At 37.9% G+C, this 20,295-nt stretch overlaps 1 long non-coding RNA gene across 5 annotated transcripts in view; it reads left to right on the top strand.

Moving 5' to 3' along the window:
• Window positions 1–20,295, top strand: part of LOC138921947 (uncharacterized) — a 716,117-nt gene that overhangs the window by 464,330 nt on the left and 231,492 nt on the right. The window lies entirely within an intron of this gene.

The raw sequence follows: 20,295 nt of genomic DNA, 5'->3' as shown, positions 1-20,295 counted from the left end.
AGCCCAACACAGTGGCTTACACGTAATAGGGATCTAAACATATGTGATAGAAAGATAAGAGAAATGAATGGTGGCCTGTTATTACCTCTGCCTGGATAAATCATATATAATGGACAGGCATTAGGGAAAATTGAATTGGGAGGGATATGCTTTTGAAAACTTCCATTCTCATCCTTCAGTGCCACAATTTCATGGGCCTTGCCCTAGCTTCTCGGGTTTGTCATTAATGTCTACCAATTGATGGGCTTCTGGGAGTAGCCATGAACACATTAAACTGTATTTAAAATTGTGTGTTTGTGTGTGTGTGTGTGTGTGTGTGTGTATTTTGTGTGTGACCACAGCCAAAATGATTGAAAGCCACTGCTCTTGGTTTATCTTTCCTTTCTTAGTAAAATTAACTTTAGCTATGTTTTATTGCCTAAGGGATTTGTGAGGTCACTAGCTTGCCCATCTATCTCTGATAACGAAATCCCATTTAAAAGAAAATTTATTTAGATATAATTGACATATAACATTAGTTTCTGGTATACAACAAAATTATTCAATATATGTATATATTGCAAAGTGATCACCACAACAAATCTAGTTGACATCCATCACCATACATAGTTAACAAATTTTTTCTCTTGTGATGAGAACTTTTAAAATTTACTCTCCTAGCAACTTTCAAATATATAATACAGTATTATTCACTACACATAGTTACTATACTGTACATTACACCTCCAGGACCTGTTTATTTTATAGCTGGAAGCTTTTGACCACTTTCACCCATTTCACCCACTCCTCATCACCCACCTCTGGCAAACACCTGTCTGTTCCTGTATCTATGAGTTGGTTTTTTTTTTCAGATTACACATGAGTGAGATCATATGGTATTTTTCTTTGACTTATTTCACTTAGTGTAATGCCCTTGAGGTCCATCCGTGTTGTCACAAATGGCAGGACTTCCTTTTTGATGGCTTAATAATATTCCATTATATAATATACCACATTTTCTTTATCTGTTCATTTGTTCATGGACACTTAGGTTGTTTTCATATCTTGTCTTACAAACAATGCTGCAATGAACGTGGGCGTGCAGATATCTTTTCAAATTAGTGTATTATCATTATTGTATTAATATAATATATCACCTTTGTTATCTGAGAAAGGCATGGCCTAAAAGGATACATGTTCATTGGTGGTAATTTGTAATGTCTGGTAGCATGTTGTGTGTAGGTAGACTTGATTTAAATACCAACTTTATTATATGGTAGTTATCACTTTCCATCTCTGAATCTTAGTTTCCTCATCTGAAAAAAATGGGGGGTCTGGCTCGGTGGCATAGTGGTTGAGTTCATGCACTCTGCTTTGGTGGCCTGGGGTTTGTGGGTTCAGATCCTGGGCATGGACCTACACACCACTCATTAACCCATGCTGTGGCAGTGTCCCACATACAAAAAATAGAGGAAGATGGGCACAGATATTGGCTCAGGGATAGTCTTCCTCAAACAAAGAGGAAGATTGGCAACAGATGTTAGCTCAAGGCCAATCTTCCTCACCAAAAAAAAAAAAAAAAAAAAAGCGAGGAGGACAATAATACCAATCTTAGAATGTTTTTATGGAGAGTTAATTAGATAATATATATAGAAGCCACTTAGTAGACTAAAAAAGTACATTTCGAATAAGTGTTAGTTCTCACTCAGGCTAGTTGGAAATGTAATTTTGGGGCTTGCTCCACCAATTATTAGCCTGGGGAGAGTTATTTAACTGTCCTGTGCCTCAGGTCTTCATCTGTAAAATGTGAGGATTGAATAAGAAAGTAGATATAAAGACCTTCGAATAGTGCCTTGCTCATAGCAAACATTCAACAAATGTCAGCCATTATATCAGTATTAGAGAAGTTAAGACTGGACTTTGCACATTTTGTCTGCTTCCTGTTTTTTATATGCAATCTTTGTAATTTAACATAAAGATCAAAATCTCATATATCAGTATTTCGTAAAGATTTTGTCACAGCGAGGAATGACTGCAGATAATGAATGCCACTTCTCCACGGATATGTTTCTACCTTTTAGCAGAAGTAGCAAATATGATGTTTTATTTGCCTTTCTCTTGGGTGCTTAAGTCTTATAAGCTTTCATTTAATGTTGACTTCTATTTACTCTTGCCTTTGTGAGAACCGTCAGTTAAGAAATGACTGAAGGAAATGGGAAAGGAGAGGTGGAGGGAAGTTAGAATTTTCAAGACTTGCTATAATCCTAGGAAAGGCCCTGAAATTTTGAATTTATTAGTGTTATTTTTAAAATTAGTCACCTCATTTAGCTAGGCTGCTTTGCTAAATCTCAGAACGAGCCATTTTGCTTTTCTCAGCTTTGATTTTTTTTAATAAAAATTGTATATATTTAAAGTTTAAAACATGGTTTTGATATTTTGATATAAATATACATAACAAAATGATTACTACAGTAAAGCTAATTAACATATTCATCTCTCATAGTTACCATTTTTGTGTGTGTGTCTATGTGGGGATTGCAACTGAAATCTACTCTTTTAGCAAATTTCTTGGCTTTGTTTTAAGGCTTCCATGATGATAGCAAGGGTTCGTTGTGGTGGTTGTTATCATCCTTATTACTATCCATTTCTATTCTTCTGGATGATTCACAGAACAGCATTCACTGGGGCCAATAAAATGTATCTCCCACTGATATGTTATAAGGAGCTGCATTGCCATGGTAATGATACGACGTTCCTTTCTTATTTTCGTAAATTTCACTGAACTATCTCGGCATTTAATTATGAAAATACCAGAATAGCATTTCCTTCAAAAAGAATCCAGGTTTTATAGTTCTTTCTGATTCCTCTTTCTCTCATGGCCCCTGACACTCCCCTCACACATATCTCCTTTCTCCTCCTCCTTTAGAGCCTCTGGAGGTCCTTCTGTCTTTCCAGTGTGCTGAGCTCCTTCGCCCTTAGGCCCTTTGTGAATGCTCTTTCCCTTTACCTGCAACACTCTGGCCCTCTTTATCTGGCTAACATCGGATCTTTTTGTTTCAACTTACATGTCACTTTCTTAGGGAGGCCTTCTTTGACCCTTCAAAATAGAGAAAACCTCCCAGTTATCTGCTCCCCCATATTGCTGTATTTTCCCTCTTAGACCTAACTAAAATAGTGACTATTTTGCTGTCTATGAGAATCATTGTCTAATGTTTTCTCCTTCATTAGAGTAAATTTCAAGAAAATAGAGACTCTCCCTGTCTTGCTTATGGTTCTGTCTCTGGCACCTACCACAGGGCCTGGCACTGTGTAGGTTTTCAATAAGTATTTGTTGAATGAGTGAGTGAGATCTCGGAAGAATCCAATCTATTCCACTGTCCTTGGGTTTGTACGAAGGGCATCTGCTGTTTTCAAGGCACTAGTATAATTTACATTAAGGGTACTGCCTCAATGAGAGAATTTCTGTCATTCTCTGTGCTTATGTGCAAAAACTCTAATTTTCACATTCATATGTTGTGGGCATATGTAGGTAAGTAGAAAGGATGAATAATATATTTAATTTATAGCAGAACCAATTTGATGAAGGTGTTTAAAACATTTAAGACCTTTTGTTTCCATTCAGCTCAAGCCCAGTTCTCAGCCAGTATAATTTATTTTCTCAGTGTATTAATTAAATTTGCAACAACAGGAAGTGGGAGACACCTGATATTTAGGGAAAAAAGACACCTCATTACTGGGTGTTCCTCCAGCATGGCTCTGCAGTGCTCGTTAAGCCATTGAAAACTCCTGCCAGGCCTAAGGTATAACAAGTATTAGGAAGAATTTAAGTGGTAGGGTACAAGAAATAGAAGAATAGATTTTGGAGTCAGATCTGAGTTCAAAATACAGATTCTCCATTACTTGTTGTGTGACTTGGGGAAAGTTACTCAACTTTCTTGGACCTCAGGGGTTTTTGCATTTATTTTGGTGAGGAAGCTTAGCCCTGAGCTAATATCTGTGGCCAATCCTCCTCTTTTTTTGCTTGAGAAGATTAGCCCTGAGCTAACTTCTGTGCCAGTCTTCCTCTATTTTCTTTATATGTGGGACACCACCACAGCATGGCTGATGAGGGGAGCAGGTCCACGCTCAGGATCCGAACCTGCAAACCTGGGCTACCAAAGCAGAGCGCACAGACTTTAACCACTCGGCCATGGGGCCAGCCCCTAGACCTCAGTTTTTACATTGGTAAAATGGGTTTACTAAAATTTGCCTTGCCTGCTCATTGTGAAAAGTATAAGAGGTTATATGAAAGATTAAAGAGCTTATCATTTCATATAATAGCTAGTAGCTCTTATTACAAATGATAGAAGTTGGAGGAAAAGGGAAAAAATAGGAGAGATTTAACAAAAGGAAAAGATGAAAGAAAGATGCATTTGGTTTGGAGCAGGGCTGGCCTGAAGAGGTGAGTAAGCAGTTACTGAAGTGGAAAGAGGCACAGCAATTTAAGCTATAACAAATTAAAGTATAACAGGTTATGCTGGAGTAAGTTTACAGAAACCATTGTTATGGGCTGAATTGTTCACCTCCAAAATTAGTATGCTGAAGCCTTAAGCCCTGGTACCTCAACCTGTGACTGTATTTGGAAATAGGGCTTCTAATGAGGTAATTAAGGTAAAGTGATGCCATATGAGTGGGCCCTAATCCAATGTAAGTGGTATTCTTAGAAGAAGAGATGAAGATACAGAGAACACAGAGGGATGGCCACAGGGAGAAGGCAGCCATCTACAAGGCAAGGAGAGAGGCCTCAGAATGAAAGCAATCCTGCCCACGCCTTGACCTTGGGCTTCTAGCCTCCAGAAAAAGTAAGGAAATAAATTTCTCTTGTTTAAGCCACACAGTCTGTGGTATTTTGTTTTGGTAGCCCTAGCAAGCTAATACAACCACAGAGGTTGCTTGATTTTTAAAAGGAATCCATGAGAGACAACGTATGTGGAAAATCTACTACAGTGCTTAGTTCATAAAAAGTGCCCCGTAAATACCAGTTGAATCTGTTGACAAACAGAATGTTCTAAAGGAAGCTCAGGTTGGGCATCAGAGGAGCTGACTGCTGTTCCCCGATGTGTTGCTAACTAGCCTGAGGAGCTTCATTTCCCTGGGCCTCGGAACTTTCACCTGTGGGAAGAAAAGTTTAGAGTGCGTGGATTTTACTTTTCCATAGAGGTGAAGAATTTAATTGTTGGACAATCCTGATTTCCTAAATGTGTTACCAGCAGAGATGAAACTTGAAATCTGATCTTCAGATTCGCAAAGCCATGTTCTTTCTTGCTGTAAATTTTCTGCAACCGTGAAATGTACTTTTGAGGCTTAGATCTGTCAGAGGGCGATATTCTTGCTCCTTTTTTTTTTTTTTTTTACAGTGAAATGTTTCAATACCAGAAATTTGCCATTGTGTTTGCTGTGGAAATCTTCTGATTTCGATAAAAATGGTGTTGAAATGTTTGTTGACTGTGCTGCATTAAAGATTGCTTTAAAGAGGGCTAATTTAAATGAAAGTAACATGTAAAAGAACAAGCCACAAGCTAGTCTGCTTTCTGATTAAGAAATTTATCTTCTGTAATTGCATAGCCGAGAGAAAGGGGGGAACAGGCCAATGCTTTGGCCTACTTCTGGCTTCGTCAGAAGCAGCTGTTTATATTTTGAATTGATGTTTTCTTGATGATAAGGCCTCAAGGTCCAACCCATGTTCTGCTGCAAGATAAATTGGCGGCGACTGCGAGTTTATCCAAGGAAAGGTAATATTTACTTCAATTCTTCAATTTCATCATATGAAATAGTTTAGGGCTATACAGTAATGGCAAAGTTTTTATTTAATACAACTTAGGAATAGTTGTTAACCTCTGTTTTTGAAACTAACAAAAGGTAAACACTACACATACAACACTGAAATTTATCAAATTGATCTTAAACTGGAAATATGGAATAATCTTATGTGCTTTATAACTTTTTCTCTGCATTGTATGAGCTTGATTAAATCTGAACTGGGTTTCTTCAGAATGGCAAAAGCCATTGAACTTCTTGCTTTGATTATATTACTTTTTACAAATTGTAATAATAATTGCTAACATTTCTTTAGAACTAATTATCATCCAGATACTGTTCTAAGTGCTTTATCTGTATTAATTCATTAAATCTGAACAACAAGTCGTTTAGTCCTCAGAACAACCTTATGAAGTAAATGCTATTATCATCCCTATTTTGCAGATGAGAGAACTGAAGCACATAGAGGTATGTGACTAGCTCAAGGTCACAAAGCTTGTAAGTGGCAGAATTGAGATTTCAGTCTAGGCAATCTGACTCCAGAGTCCATGCCTTTAATCACTTTTCAAACTCCTTCCCCAAAGGCAACGCCCCTCAATTACCAATATCCCACGTGCAGAAGCTCGGTTTTTATCGACCTCTTTGATTTTACTTCCTCAAGGCTTGATAATCCTCAGATAAGGAATGCGTTCAGATTTTTCTTTGAAGAGTAAGGTATGAGATAGAAAAGAACATTTGCTCCTTACTAATAGCTTGAAAGTAATCCTACAAAGCTGATGTTTGGGCATGCGAATAGGAATTGCCAATACTGCCGGTCAGCCTCGGCTCCAGCTGGTCGGCTGTAATGCACCAATTAGGATCTGAGCCTGGATTCCATGGAAGAGAGAAAGCAAGAGATTTGCGATGATGTCCATTTTAACTGCCGCCCAGGCTCTACATCTGAGTAGCAGAGAGTGACTATCTTATTACATTTGTTTTTCCTGTTAGAAATAACCTCAACACACGTCTTTGAAAATTTGAAAGGTGGGAAAGTCACACGTATCAAAATTTAGATTGTTGGTTTCATTAGATAGAAGTCCTTTTCTTTCCAAACTTAAGGGTTATTAAATGTTGCCATTTGTTTTTTACCAAAAAGGTTTCTATTGGTAAAATGTTAGGAAAACTTACCTTAAGTATTTTATTAAGCATATATGCTTTATAATTTTATTATGTACTTGTCTTTATTTTCTTGTTTTAAACCATCTGTTTCAAAAGTGGAAAACTGCAATGTATCTACATAGTATGTGGATATTTCAAAGTTGGTTGATTTTTATATATGTGTATGTATAATATACATATATGTAATATAAGCATTCAATAAATATATTTTTTTCCTTTGGACATTTGAGAAATCACCAAATATCAGTACAGGGTATTCTACTTAATTAGATAATTTTGTGCTTGCTCAGCCCCATTGGGGCAAATATCTGGATTTCTGGAGCAAATGAATGAAGAGCCCATTATTTAGGATCATTCTAGGTAATTCTCTAGCCTCTATAGGCTGTGCAGTGGCACATTCTTTTATCTGGTAGGTTCCTGGTTAAAAGCATCCTGTCCAGTCAGTCTTTCAATTTCTTCTTATTCCCATATTCTTTTCATCTCCAACGACTCCTAGATGATTCTAGGCCAGTTGTATATATTGATATGGGGCCGGAGGTCCCAGGCGCACTCTAGACCTGAGCCCAAACTTGGTAGAAAATATAACAAAGGCCTTAGCTTGGGGCTTAAAATCTTGTTGCCCTAAACCGAGTATTTGCTGTGATCTGGGGCCCAGTGTAGTCTCCAGTCCTCGGGATCTCCAACACTCGCTATCGCCAATGCCCAGCTTCTCAGTTGGCTCCATATCTATAGTTGGACTTCAATCTCAGTTTTCCTGCCTAGCATTCAAGTTTTCTGTTAGAATTTAAGCCTATTCTAAGTCACAATCCATCTGTCTTGTACCTTAATACTCTATTGAAATTTTGGCCACCGCCATCATGAAAAAATAGATTCAATTGCCCATCTCCTGAGCATTTGGATGGAATCTTATCTTGGCTTGACCTACCACCCAAAACTCTAGTGCCTGGTACCTTCACATTAATAATTACTTGAACCGTAATTGAAATTCTTTACCCATTGGCCCACTCAGCTAATCTTTTAGGGTAAGATAATTCAGCAAGATTAATTTTCCCTGCCCTAAAACTTACTGGCCTTTATGCAGTCACCAGGTCCAAGCATGTCTAACCCAGAAACTGTCACCATTAGGACATGGAAGTCTTTTTTTAAATACTGGTAGAATATATATAACATAAAATTTACAATGTTAACCATTTTTAAGCATGCAATTCAGTGACATTAAGTACATTCATATTGTTCGTGCAACCATCACTACTATCCCCAAGAACATTTTCAACATCCCAAACTGAAACTCGGTACCCACTGAACAGTACCTCCCCATTTCTCCCTCCTGGGCCCCTGGTAACCACTATTCTACTTGCTGTCTCTATGAAGTTGATTTTTCCTAGGTACCTCATATAAGTGGAATCATATATTTTTCCTTTCATGACTGACATTTCACTTAACATAATGTTTTCAAAGTTCAACTATGTTGAAGCGTGTATCAGAATTTGATTCTTTTTTAAGGCCAAATAATATACTATTATAGGTATATACCACATTTTGTTTATCCATTCATCCATAAATGGACATTTCGATAGTTACCATTTTTTGGATATTGTGAATAATGATGCTATGAACATGAGCGTACAAATATCTATTTGAGTCCCTGATTTGAATTCTTTTGGATATATAACCAGAAGTGGAATCATTGGATCATATGGTAATTCTGTGTAATTTTTTGAGGAATTACCATACTGTTTTCTACTGAGCCCACGCCATTTTACATCTCTAACAGTGCACAAGCATTCCAGTTTCTTTACATCTTATCACTTGTTATTTCTGTTTTGTTTTTGGTTTTGTTTTTCAATATTTTTGGTAGTAGCCATCCTAATGGAACTGAAATGGTATATCATTGTAGTTTTGATTTGAATTTCCTTAGGAATTAATGATGTTGAGTATCTTCTCAAGTGCTTATTGGCCATTTGTGTATCTTTGGAGAAATATCTGCTCAAGGCCTTTGCCCATTTTTGAATTGGGTTGTTTGATTTTGTTCTTTTGTTCTTGAATTGTAGAAGTTCTTTATATATTCCAGATAGTAATCCCTAATCAGATGTATGAGCTAAAAATATTCTTATCCAATTTGTAGATTGCCCTTTCACTCGGTTGATAGTGTCCTTTTGAAGAAAGAAAGTTTTTAATTTTGATGAACTATAATTTATCTACTTTTTTCTTTTGTTGCCTGTGCTTTTAGTATAATACCAAGAAATCAATGCCAAATTGAGTGTCAGGAAGCCTTCTTCCTATGCTTTCTTCTGAAAGTTTTATAGTTTAAGGTCTTATATTCGGGTCTTTGATCTACTTTGAGTTAATTTTTCTAAATGGTAGAAGGTAAGGATCCAATTTTATTCTTTTGCGTGTGTATATCCAGTTTTCTCAGCACCATTTGTCAAAATGACTATCCTTTCCCCATTGAATTGTCTTGGTATTCTTGTCAAAAATCATTTCACCATATATGTGTGGGTTTGTTTCTGCGTTCTCTATTCTATTCTTTCGGGCTATCTGTCTGTCTTTAGGCCAGTGCCACAGCATGTTGATTGCTGTAGATTTGTAGTAAGTTTTGAAATCAGGAATTGTGAGTCCTCCAACTTAGTTCTTTTTCAAGATTGTTTTGGCTACTGGGGTCCCTTGAGATTGCATATGAACTTAGTATAGATTTTTTCTTTCTGCAGAAAAGTGTCATTGAGATTTTGATAGGTATTGCATTGAATGTGTAGGTCTCTGGGTAATATTGACATCTTAACGTTAAGTCTTCCAAACCATGAACATGGGGTGTCTTTCCATGTATTTATGTCTTTTTAAATTTCTGTTAGCAACGTTAAGTAGTTTTCATTGTACAAGTCTTTCAACTCCTTGGTGGTTTATTCCTAACAATTTTATTTTGGATGGTATTGTGAATGGAATTATTTTCTTAATTTCCTTTTCAGATAGTTTATTGTTAATCTTTAGAAATGCAATGGATTTTTTGCATCAGGCAACTTTGCTGAATTTATTAGCTTTAGTAGGTTTTTTTGTGTGTGTGGAATCTTTAGGGTTTTCTACACAGAAGTGGAAAAAATAGATATCCTTGTCTTATTCCTGATCTTAGAGGGAAAACTTTCAGTCTGGCACTATTGAGTATGATGTTAGCTATAGGTTTTTCGTATATGGCCTGTATTATGTTGAGGCAGTTTCCCTTTATTCCTAGTTTGTTGAATGGTTTTGTCACAAAAGGGTGTTGAATTTTGTCAAAAGCATTTCTGTATCATTTGAGATCACCATGTGTTTTTTTCCTTTATTCTGTTAATGTAGTGTGTTACATTGATTTGCATATGTTTAAACATCCCTGAATTCCAGAAATAAACCCCAGTTGGCCATGGTGTTAAATCCTTTTTTATGCTGCTGAATTCGGTTTGGTAGCATTTTGTTGAGGAGTTTTGCATCAATATTCATCATGGATAGTGGCCCGCAGTTTTCTTTACGGTAGTGTCTTTGTCTGGCTTTGGTTTCAGGATGAAGCTGACCTTATAGAATCAGTTAGGAAGTGTTTTTTATTTTATTTTTTCTATTGAAGTATAGTTGACGTACAATATCCTATTAGTTTTAGGTGTACCTCAGTGATTCAATATTTGTATACACTACAAAATGATCACCACCGTAAGTCTAGTTACCATCTGTCACCATACACAGTAATTACAACATTATTGACTAGATTCCCTGTGCTCTACATTACGTTCCCATGACTGACTTATTTTATAACTGGAAGTTTGTACCTCTTAATCCCACTTACCTATTTCACCTGCCTCCCGAATTCCTCCCACCTCTGGTAACCACCAGACTGTTTCCTGTATCTATGAATCTGTTTCTGTTTTGTTTTGTTTGTTGTTTTGGTTTTTTTAGGTTCCATGTATGAGTGTAATCCTATGGTATTTGTCTTTCTCTGTCTGACTTATTTCACTTAGCATAATACCCTCTAGGGTCTATCTGTTGTCTCAAATGGCAAGATTTCATTTGTTTTTAAGGTTGAGTGGTATTCCATTGTATATAGATACTGTATCTTCTTTATCCATTCATCTATTGATGGACACTTAGCTTGGCTATTGTAAATAATGCTGCAATGAACATAGGGGTGCACATATCTCTGTGAATTAGTGTTTTTGTGTTCCTCAGATAAACACCCAGAAGTGAGATTGCTGGATCATATGGTAGTTCTAGTTTTAATTTTTTGAGGAACCTCTGTAATGTTTTCCATAGTGGCGGCACCAATTTACTTTCCCACCAACAGTATATGAGGGTTCCCTTTTTTCCACATCCTCACCAACATTTGTTATTTTTTGTCTTTTTGGTAATAGGCCTTCTGTTGGGTGAGGTGCTATTTCATTGTGGTTTTGATTTGTGTTTCCCTGATTACTAGTGATGTTGAACATTTTTTCACGTGCCTGTTGGCCATCTGCGTATCTTCTTTGGAAAAATGTCTATTCAAGTCCTCTGCCCATTTTTTAACCTTGAGTTGTTTGGGGTTTTTTGATATTAAGTTGTATAAGTTCTTTATATATTTTGGATATTAACCCCTTATCAGATGTATGATTTGCAAATATCTTCTCCCACTCAGTAGGTTGCCTTTTCGTTTTGTTGATGGTTTCCTTCTGTGCAAAAGCTTATTGGTTTGATATAATCAAGGTGGAGGGGGAACACAAAAAATAGTGTTTGCAGGTGCTTCCAACCCTGGAGACTCTTCCAGCAGTTTTCCGCCTGTTTGGCAGATGCTCTTGGGTTAGTAAGTGGATTTCCTTCCTGTATAGTCTAGGTGCCCTTTAAACTGCTCTTTTTTGCTGTGCCCCAAGGTGGGCAAGCCTGCGCGTGGTCCCTTCAGTGATATCTTTCCTTGCTGCCGGTTGCCGTGTCGGGGGTGGGTTCCCGGCCGTTCTGTGTCTCCTCTCCTATTTGTCTCTTTGTGGTCCTTCTCTTGTTCGTTGTACAGGAGCTGTTTAATCAGCCCTCAGTTCCTCTTTAGGAGTAATTGCTCTATATGTAGATGTGAATTCAGTGTGTCTGTGGAGAAGGTGAGTTCAGGGTCTTCCTATGCTACCATCTTGGACCCTTTTAGAAATGTTTTTTATTTACTCATGTATTTATTTTTGCCAGAGATCATTATATCTTCATATGCAATGAGTATCTGTGTAGCATTATTTCATTTCAACCTGAAGGACTCCCTTAAGCATTTGTTACACGGCAGGGCTTATGGTCAAGAAGACCCTAAACTTTTGTTTATCGGGGTATGTCTTAATTTTTACCTCACCTTTGAAGGACAGTTTTGTTGCATATAGAATTTTTGTTGACAGAATCTTTCTCTTTTGATGCTCTTAAAAATATCATTCCAGGGGCCGGCCCAGTGGCGCAGTGGTTTGCATGTTCCATTTCTCAGTGGCCGGGGTTCGCTGGTTTGGACCCCGGGTGCGGACATGACACCGCTTGGCACGCCATGCTGTGGTAGGTGTCCCACATATAAAAGTAGAGGAAGATGGAGACAGATGTTAGCTCAGGGCCAGTCTTCCTCAGCTAAAAGAGGAGGACTGACAGTAGTTAGGTCAGTGCTAATCTTCCTCAAAAAAAAAAGTATCATTCCACTGACTCTGCCCTCCAAGGTTTTTTGCTGAGGAATCCAGTGACATATTGTTGAGGATCACTTGTACATGTGATGAGTCACTTTTCTTTTGGTGCTTTCACTATTATCTATTTTTCTTTATAGATAGTTTGATATATAATATGTCTCTGTGGGTCTCTTTGAATATTTCCTACTTGGAATTCATTGGGCTTCTTCAATTTCTATGTCCATTTCTTCCTCAAGTTTGGAAAGCTGTTTGGCCATTATTTCTTTAAATAATCTCTCTGCCTTTTTTTCTCTTCTTCTGAGACGCTGATAATGCATGTGTTGGACAATTTGATGGTGTCCTATAAGTCTTTTATGCTCTATTCACTTTTCTTCATTTTATTTTCTGCTTCTCAGACTCAATGTTTTCGAACATTTTATCTTCAAGTTCTCTAACTTTTCTTCATTTTGCCTGCTCAAATATGCTCTTGACCACCTGCTGAATTTTTCAATTCGCTTATTGTATCTTTCAGCTCCAGAGTTTCCATTTGGTTTCTTTTTATACTTTCTGTCTCTTTGTTGTTGTTGTTGTTTTTAATTGCTTTTTCTCCCCAAATCCCCCCAGTACATAGTTGTATATTTTAGTTGTGGGTCCTTCTAGTTGTGGCATGTGGGATGCTGCCTCAACATGGCCTAATGAGCGGTGCCATGTCCGTGCCTAGGATCCGAACCAGCAAAACTCTGGGCCGTGGAAGCAGAGTGCACAAACTTAACCACTCAGCCATGGGGCCAGCCCCTATCTCTTTGTTGATTTTCTCATTTTGTTCATATATTGTTTTCCTGTAGCACTTTGTTCATATTTTCCTTTAGCTCTTTGAGCCTTTTTAAAACATTCCTTTTAAAGTCTTTGCCTAGTAAATCCACTGTCTGTTTCATCAGAGAGATTCTGTGGAGATTTGTTTTGTTCCATCTAATTGGCCATATTTTCCTATTTCTTTGTATGCCCTGAGATTTTTTGTTGAAAATTGGACATTTGAAAAATGTCACCTCCCAGTTTATGCAGACTGGCTCTGTGCTAGAGCCATCCTATCCTTATTAGCTGGGTGTCCCTTGAGTCTTGGGAAATGCCCCAGGTGAAGTCTTAAGATAGTCTCAGGTCTTTTCTTACTATGTATCTTGCCTGGCCCGTGAGTGGATTTTTTGATTCCCCCATATACACAACTGCTTCTGAAAGTCTAAATTCCAAAAGTGTTGACCCCTCCCCATCTTCCCCTGATGGTCTTAGGTGATCTATTGTATGCCTCTACCTGTATTCTCTTGCCCCAGACATCTGCAAGTCTGTAGTTCCCTTGCAGCTTCTGTGATGGATGCCTGCCACTTTCCATCTCTTCCCAGTCTTAGATTCAAGATATAGTGCTTCTTCCTGCATGAGCATCAAGTTAGGCAAAACAGACCAGTTTTTCAGGCAATTCCTAGATAGGTTAGAACATTACAGAGAAGGTCTGTTCTGGTTCCTCTGATTCGAGAGCCAGATTTCCACCTCCTCCAGACCAACGCTATACCAGGGAGGGGATGGGGCAAAGATAAGTGAAAATGCCACAAACTATTCTACAAATTTGAATGTGGCTTTTTCTTGTTTGGGCATTTGCTTGATTACTATAGACCTTTGACTGTCTTTGAGACCTCTTATAAAGTTATTTTAGCCAGTCTCTAATTGTTTTCTTTTATATGTGTATATATGTTTCCATGGAGAATGGAGGCCGGGAACTTCCTAGTCCACCATTAATTTTGCAGACCTTACATGGAAGTCTTACCTTAAGACTGTTGTATTCATACTCAGCCCCTCTTTTGACCACCAATGTGACTTATCTATTTGGAGAGAATGCCTTGAGGTGGCATAATGCCATAGCTAAAAGAGACTTGAAAATGACAGGGAAATCTACTCCTATGAAATATAAATTAAGACCCACAATGCAACCCAATACCTACCCACCAGAGTGGTTAAAATAAAAATATGAAAAATACCAAGTGTTGGGAAGGGCATGGGACAACTCAGAACTCACAAATACTACTGGTAGAAGTGTAAAAGTTCTTTTGCCAGTATATGGTAAAAGTAAATATGTGTATAGCTGGGACCCAGAAATTCTACTCTTAGGCATATACCCAACACATTCATTCCTACTTTTTCCGAAGTATATACTAGAATTTTCAAAGCAGCGCTATTTGTAAAAGACAAAACCTGGAAAGTAGCCCAATGTCCCCTGAATGTCGATCAATAGATTATGACATAGTCATACAGTGCAATGCTATACGGCAATGAAAATGAGGGATTTACAGTTATGCTAAACAATATGGATGAACCTCAGAACCATGAAAAAAGCGAGACACAAAAGAGTAAATACTATGTGATTTCATTTATATTGAGTTCAAAAGCAGTCAAGATCAGCCTCTATTTTAGTCAGTTATGGTTATGCTTAGGGAGAAAGTGACTGGGCAGAGCATGAAGAGGATGGGTTATTCAGTTCTTTTTTTTTTTTTTTTTTTTAAAGATCTTATTTTTCCTTTTTCTCCCCAAAGCCCCCTGGTACATAGCTGTATATTCTTAGTTGTGGGTCCTTCTAGTTGTAGCATGTGGGATGCCGCCTCAGCATGGCTCGATGAGTGGTGCCATGTCCACGCCCAGGATTCGAATCGATGAAACACTGGGCCACCTGCAGCGGAACGCGCGAACTTAACCACTCGGCCAGGGGGCTGGCCCCCCTTTATTTTTTTTTTTAAAGATTTAATTTTTTTCCTTTTTCTCCCCACAGCCCCCCGGTACATAGTTGTATATTCTTCGTTGTGGGTCCTTCTAGTTGTGGCATGTGGGACGCTGCCTCAGTGTGGCTTGATGAGCAGTGCCACGTCCGTGCCCAGGATCGAACCAACGAAACACTGGGCTGCCTGCAGCGGAGTGCGAGAACTTAACCACTCCGCCACGGGGCCAGCCTGGGTTTTCAGTTCTTGATAGTTATGTTTCTTGACCAAATTTGTGAAAAGGCGTCAATCTGTACGCTTTTTATCTCTTCACTTTTCTGTAAGTATTGTGTTTCAATAAATAGCAATAAAGAGTTAAAAAGAACGAGTTGGAATGGCCTAAATTTAAATCCCAGGCCACTACTTGCTAGTTTTATGACTCTGGTCAAATTTCTTAAGTCTGCTAAAAGCCACACTATCCTTTCCTACATGGTGATGGGGACGGTGATGGCAATGATGATAAGAAAAAGAAATATAATCACTTCGTGTCAATTTCATTCCCACAATAACCCTATTAGGTTACCGTATTAGGTGAAGAATAGGTAATATTGTTATCTTCATGTAGCAAATGAGGAAAGCTAGGCACGCAGATGTTAAATAACTAGCCCGAGATCATCCTGATCCAAAATTCAGATATAAGCACTCTTGCTCAAGAGCCTATGCTCTTACCCACCATGCCCCTCTATAAATAGGGCTAATTCAAAAAAAGAGAAAGAGAAAGATAAAAGAGTTTAGAAAAGTGTAACCCAATAAGCATATTTAGGTCTCCTTAATTCCCATTAATGATAAAACATTACCACTAGCTCTTTTCCCATGCCCACTTTTCACAGTTATACTCTGACTGTATCCCTCAGGTAGCCAGTCCAACATTCCTTTGACCACAGTCCTAGAGTTCCCTGTCTTTCTGATAATAGATTGTTCTTCTTTTTCCCCTTCTTTTCCCTATAAGGCCCCCAGTACATAGCTGTATATTCTAGTTGTTGGTCCTTCTGGCTGTGCTATGTGGGACACTCCCTCAGCATGGCTTGATGAGTGGTGCTAGGTCTGCGCCCAGGATCCAAACTGGCGAAACCCTGGGCTGCTGAACCAGAGTGTGTGAACCTAACCACTCGGCCATGGGGCTGGCCCCTAATGGATTGTTCTTAAATGCCCTTTCAAACTTTGAGGCAGCATAGTGACGAGGTTAAATATTTCCTTCTCATGCCAGTTACTTTCCACAGTTACATATAGACATTTCTTATCTATTCAGCAATCTTGGATATTTGAGGGCAGGGGACCTTTTAAATCTGTTTTCCATTCCTAGCTGAGGGCTTAGAACATATTAGGTGCTCAATAAATGTTTGTTGAATTCATCATTCAAATTAAAGATCTTCTATTCCTTGGTGACCCATAATTATTTTGTATGTATTTTCTTGAATGAAGACCTTTTTTGATGGCTTTAAAGCCAAAGAGTTGATGGTGACTAGAAGGCAATGTGGTAAGTTCTTTGGAGCAGGCGGATTTTTCTGAGCTCCTCCAAATCATTCTGTTTTAGTAACAACTTATTTGGTCTGTAAGCATAGCACCAACTCTGCTAGTCACAAGAACTTTTCAATTCAGTCTATTGGAATATCTTTTTCTGGGGACTCATCTCAAATTTTATCATGGAAACCAGTAGAAAAATAAGATTTGTTTTACATAAATTAGTTTTACAACCACATTTTAGGAAACACATCTGTTCCGTAAAGAGAAAGAGCCTTACTTAGAGCAATAACTTGCTTTTATGCAATGTGGATGACATTGTTACTCTTGTGTTTAATGAACTTCCCCATTATCTACTTGTCAGTTAGAGGTAGACATTAGCAATTTCAGATCATGGCTCCAAATCTGGTCTCATTCCTATACCATGATATCCTTGGACGAACATCATGTTACAGTGCAATATATTGCATTCCTTGCCAGCAAAGATAACCACAGAGCCATTCCAATCTTTTCTGTTGCTAAATTTCCTCTGTGTAAGTTTTGGTAGGTTGGCTGGGAGCCATCTGTAGTGTGTTTTCCTGGCTACCGTCAAGTGTTCCATCTGCCAGTATTTAACACTGCCCGGGTATGAACTCATAAGCCAAATAGCTTTCTCAAATCTATAACTATATTATAGGTGCAAAAAGTCGAAATGATCCACGTTTTAATTAAATCAAGAAAAAAATAAATGGAGGAAATAGAAGAATCCCAATGTATTCAAGTAAATGAGGTTGATATTAGAAATTATTTCCCTGCCTCATCTGAGATTTAGTAGCAGTTCAATAATAAGTTGAGGTCTGAGAGAAAGTATCTTTTTCTGGCCTTGGAATAAAGCCGCTTGAAAAATGAGAGTGATAACACAGCAAAAGCAAGTCAATTACCATATCTTAACACATGAATATTCAGCCGAGATAATGGGGTTCTGTTTGTCATCTCTAAGTATCAGTTATTGGTGTGTGTTTAAGTGTGTTGCTTGTTTTGCTTTTGTTTGAGTAAGGTTGTAGTTCTTCCTCGAGAAGAGAAAAGAAACCATGAATGTTAAGATTGAGTGGCAGTGGCAGCTATGGCTGTTAAAACTTAGCGACCACTATGATTTAGAGCAGTGCTTTTAAAACTACAAGTTGAGAACTATAGGTGGGTTATAAAATCACTTTAGTGGGTCACAACTAGTGTATTTAAAAAGTATAATAGAATGGAAAATAGTATACCTCACTTGTAGTTAAAACGTTGATTTATAAAATCTGTTTTCATGTGCACACACACACGTTTTTGCAGGTACACATGTATGTGTCCTAGGTCACAGTGTAAAACAAATCTCTTTCTCTGTGTTAAGACAGTTAAAAAAAAGTTTGAGGTCCTCTGATTTAGAGCTCGATTAAGAGCCTTTGTCTACCTTTTATAATCTTGTCAGAATAAATGATGATGCAATTTCTCCTGATTTGAGAGGGCAGAAAGCCACTAGTATTAGCGTGTTAAAGTGAATTAAAATTTTTCTTTTGGTGGAGTTGAAAATATCAAGATAATTAATTTAGAGAAATCTTAGATTAGATTATCTTTAAGTGAATTCATAAGAGTTATATATCTGAATGTGTATTGATAAGTTTCAAATATCTTTCTGGGAAACTCCATTTTGAACACAAATAAACAACAAGAATCTGGCTAAATTTAAATCTCTGGAAGTACTTCAGAACCCTTAGGATTTTCCAACTTTAGAGGCCTCCCTGAAAACCCAGAGAGAGCCCTCCCTCCTCCCCCAACACAGACACCCGACACAGACACAGACACACACACACACACACAACTTGGTGGCTGCAGTTCCCCTGAAGTTGCCCATCCAAACCCACAGTCCAAGCAGGGTTTTGTCCCCTCCTTAGGATCCTGTGCCATTCCTTTGAGGCCTCTTCAACGTGATGCTGGCGCAGCTACTCATAGCATACTTCAAGCTATTTTGGTATTCAGTTATTTTCATTTCAATGAGAAAATTGAGAAGGCTATTTGATGATTCATTCATTTTCGACATCCATGGCCTGAAACCAATCAGGTTTTTCTCGCCTACAGAGCCTGTGCTAGTGTCCATCTATCCTATGAGCCGTCTTTTCTACCCCTCCATTTGAATATATAGACTCCTTGGCTTCCAGATACAGACAACTTCTAAATCTACAACTGGTTTCACCTGAATTAAGAAAAATGCTTTGAGTCTATCTACATGATGTCAGATTAGAATTGTGAGTAAAATTTCCATGTTTTTCAGCTAGGCTTGCTGTTTTCTATAGTCTGAGAGATTTGAGTGTGGTTGTACTTATGTGGCAACTGATCTGTCTGGCTTTGACAAAGTAAAATGGCATTTTGAATGGCAAAACCATATGTTTGCGAGCCTTGTTTATCCAGAAGATCCGAGGGAATGTGACTGTCAATATGCGCAAAATAAATGGTGTCTGGAAATAACAATTCATTCATCGTGTATTGCCTCAGTGATCAATGAAGATCACCTCTTGACTGATCCAGATGTGGTGATCAGAATTAATCAGGAAATTGGCTGAAATTAATGGATTGACAGTGCAATGCTATGAGTTTGCCACTGCCTAAAGCTTCTCATAATCATTCAAAGAACACTCCATTTATTGTTTGTTTTGCTTTGTTACTATTTTTGGCCAATTGTACTGTTAAAATGGGCATGTATTTTATAAACAACAATAAGCCCATTAGTGTGGTAAATATAATAATGTAAAAGTCTCTGATTGCATTTGTAGTGACAATCAATTTTCCTCTCTAATTACATTAATTATAGCATTACATACCTTTGTAATTTGCAGAGGATTGTACTCAATTAGTCCATGTTGTATTTCAATAAAGCATTTGCCACTGTCATAAATCTTTGGAACACCAAGTCGTGGAGATAGTGGCAAGTGATGATTGATTTGCAGTGTTGGAATTCAGTGGGAAATCATGTCTTGTTACTGATTACTAAAAGAGTCATTAATTTGTGGAAGCTGGTTGGAGATTTTGGCAAGTTTAGAAGTTATTTCAAAATCATTCTCACTTCTAACCAGAGCTTTTCTCAGAGAGAGGGAGTGAAGATGGGAGGGAGGGAGGGAGAAAGGGCAAGGGAGATGGGAAAGGAGAGAAAGAGAAAGGAAGAATATAAATTAAAATTTTTAAATTGCAAATTGATTCTGTGTTGCATTTGATTAAACAGAGGAGGGTGAAGGGTGTGTATGTGGTTATATCAAGGTCAATAGCAACCTGACTATTACCAGGCCACAATCAGGTTGAGTAATTGGTTTCTGACAGTAATCTTTATTCTCGCAGAAATGTAACTGACAGAAAATACCTAGCTATTCAGTCTAGAAGCAGATGGCTCACCATAAGAATTCAAGTAGCAGGTGAAAAACAGCCCAGAGTAAGCTCTTTCTTTGCTTTCAAAATGGAAATATTCTAAAGGTACAGCCCTGTTTTCAGAC

This window comes from Equus caballus, chromosome X (assembly GCF_041296265.1).
Source record: "Equus caballus isolate H_3958 breed thoroughbred chromosome X, TB-T2T, whole genome shotgun sequence".
Classification (NCBI taxonomy): Eukaryota; Metazoa; Chordata; class Mammalia; order Perissodactyla; family Equidae; genus Equus; species Equus caballus.
This window is presented reverse-complemented; position numbering and strand designations above follow the sequence as displayed.